The 3,228-nt window shown below is 36.5% G+C and overlaps 1 long non-coding RNA gene across 1 annotated transcript in view; it reads left to right on the forward strand.

The window, feature by feature from the left end:
• Window positions 1-1,982, forward strand: part of LOC311075321 — a 4,391-nt gene extending 2,409 nt beyond the window's left edge. Inside the window, exon 3 of the long non-coding RNA XR_014604473.1 lies at window positions 176-1,982. This is a non-coding gene — a long non-coding RNA (uncharacterized lncRNA). The remainder of the gene's footprint in view (window positions 1-175) is intronic.
• The last annotated feature ends 1,246 nt before the right edge of the window (window positions 1,983-3,228 follow it).

Here is a 3,228-nt window from a genome sequence, read left to right on the forward strand (position 1 = left end):
ATAACCCCCTTCCACCACCTCCCATCCCCCGCTCCTTCATTAAATGCACCTTTCCCCCCGAGTGGCCCTGTGAGAGCACGGATTGCTGGGAGGAAATAGCACAAAAAAACACTTACCACATATTTCCTCTGAGGCGTTTACTGAACAAAAATGCACTGTTAATTTCTGTTTGCAGACGAGCCGTTGAGGGGCCCTTGCCTTGCGCTACAAAGCGTCTTCAATCAATTGTTTTGAAAAGGCCGCGTTTTCCGAACGGCCGCGGACGATGCCGGCGGTTCTGTTGTTTCTCTCTGTAAAAGACTCTCTTCGGTGACGGGTATTCTTGGGTGGATAATACGGCTCTCGTTGTTATTGCTTAAGAATACGCGTAGTCGAGGAGAGTCATACCGGCGGCGCCTGCAATGGACTAGAGAGAGCGTTGAATCCAGAAGGCCCACCTGCCTGCACACACACACATGCGTTTGCTAACGCCGAGGTTCACGCCCACATCCATTTATTGAGTCAGCGAAGCTGCATTTCCTGTTGTGTATGATGCTTGTGCTGTTGATTTATCCGCCTGCTCCTACTAAACATCTTTTCAGCCACCGGAAAAAGGAAAATCTGGGTTTTTTGTTGTTGTTGTGATTTGAGTTCTACGGCGTCTTCACCGAAAGGGAAAGCTGTATACTGTAACGTTGCCGGGCGGGGTTGTAGATGCATTGCAAATGTGTTCGGTTTGTGCCATATATTCTTTTCTCAGGACTGCACACACTCCACCTTTTTAATGCAAATTGATTTTGAAATGACATTTATCGTGCAGGGTTTCCATATGGAGGGCTGGAGAGAGAAAAAAATGTAATGAAATGTCCACGATGCCACTGACAGCTAAATTTATGCGGATTGTAAAGGAACACACTGCAGATAAACAGTTACCACGGCTTTAGATTGACTGTGGCGTGGCTTGCCATGTCGGCACGCGTATATCATGAATATGTATTAGGCGAGCGTATGATGCTGCATTCTAACGTCTATGAAATCCATTTAGGGAACCTAATAGGATCTACTCGACTTATGAAAGCTTACGATCAGATCTGATAAATATACATGAGATTGCTTTATAAGAAAGTATTCTTTTGCTTTTTATACTTATATCTATTTTGCATAAAAACAAATAGATTGCATTTGGACCGGCTGTTGATGTATTGACGTGGACGATTTGTAAATCTGCAAACATTTTAATTTGTTCTCCATTATCATTCAGCACGTTTAAGTGATGTATTAGCATTTCAGATAGACTAAAGGCAACAATCAGCCCGCTCTATCCTTGATCACTCTGTAATTATCGTTCTTTCGGCTATGTGTTTAAATGAATAAAGAGAAAAGAGGTGCGGGGGAGGAATATTGTAACGGTTTACCACTAGGGGACCCACACAACTGATTAGTTCAGATCAGTTTTTAGTCTGTTTCTTAACTTTTCTAGTCATTTTTGAAATCATTCTTAAGGTGTTTGGGGTGCATACAAATATATTTAGATGAAAATAGTTTTAGATTTAACAGGTTTTGGCAGCTTAAAAAGAATGTGTTTTTTATTTTTAGCATGTACACTCAAAATGAATGGAATTTCATTTATTCCTTTATTAATTTATGCTAAACAGTGCCTTAGGAGTGGCAATTGTGAAAAAGGTCACATGCAACCCATTTGATTAACTCTGTTATATTAGAATATTTATCTGTATTTAAGATTAAAATATGTTTTTACTAAAATATCCTACAGTCTCATAGTTCTGAGTATATTAACAGAATTTCTCTCTTATATCATTTTATTTGATGCTATTGAGTAAATATCTAGCTGTTTAACTTCCATCTGTCCAGAGTTTATGACGTGATGAAATTATTCAAGCCTCTGCAGCTCCTTAATTTGCTCTTTATTGAAATTATTTTTATATGCACATCATCTTTGTTCCTCCCCCTCATATTATAAATAAAGCTTGATTTAAGTAAAATTATGATGCATTTTGTATATTTTGTCCCTTATAGGTGAAGAATCAGTTTGAATGTAGGTCATGAACAAATACGCAAGCCAAAAAATATATATATATAAAAAAATATATATATGCATGAACAAACAAACCATGAACAGAAAATTGGGGTTAATATATATTAATACATAATATATTAGTTTTATTCTGTATACTGATGGTTTTAGTATGCTTCAAAAAGCATTTGTCATAATGTTGACATTTATTTATAATTGCCTTGGATTCTTTTGCTTGGACTATTGACACCATTGAACCCTCTTTATTTGTTGTTGAGCTTGTAGCATTTGACAGCTTTACATTTATTTTTCAAGACACAATATAGCTCCAAACAACAAATAAACAGACAGTGTGTTTCCGGTTATCATCATATTCATTAGAAAACGACTAATTTGCTTTTTGTGACAGGACAATGTCCAACTCTCTATATATGATTTTTCAACTGTAGAATCAGCTGAATTCACATTTGAATTCACTTAGTTGCAAAAAGCCTTAAATTACAGACCAAATTGATCTCCACATGGGGCTTTAATGAATTTCAGAGGATCTGAGATATTGACTAGAAGTGGAGCATGTTTCTCAGTATTTTATTTAGTTATTTTTTTGGCCCTTACTAGATACTGTCCACTTTGTCCATTCAAATTGAAACCAAATTTTGTAAGCTTTGCAAACATTTAAGGTATAAATAATTATTCACATGACTATATGATGTATGATGGAGTATTATTAAATAGTGTTTTTTTTTCCTTCTTTTTGCAATTGAGAATTCTTTGACTAATGGATAGTCATTGAACTAATTAGTTAACTCTTCCTGGTTGTGTTGGTTGGTATTTACACCCAGCACAAAGGCCTGACCAACAGGGATATTTTTCTTTTATAGGCTCAGCATTTTTAAGTGAGCTCTTTTATGGGATGTTCCTCATTTTCTTGTGCATGATGTCATGATGCTCTATCATCCCCTGACTTCCTTCAGGATTATAATGCTCTTCTCCACAAATAAGATCAGTGGCATTAATCAATTGAAAATGTGCTGCATTAGCATATGTTGCACTCAGTACAGGAAATGGAAGCTACCAACAATCAAAACTTTGGACACACGTAACTGAATTGGTGATTCTCGTGGTTTTAAAAACCTTTTGTTTAAAGCTTTATGCTTAAATGCTTGAAATTAGTTTATAGCAGCCAAAAGTAGTGACTGGAGGGAATATTTGTT

The sequence above is a fragment of the Abramis brama genome, assembly GCF_963993115.1.
Source record: "Abramis brama genome assembly, chromosome: 24".
In the NCBI taxonomy this organism is placed as follows: domain Eukaryota; kingdom Metazoa; phylum Chordata; class Actinopteri; order Cypriniformes; family Leuciscidae; genus Abramis; species Abramis brama.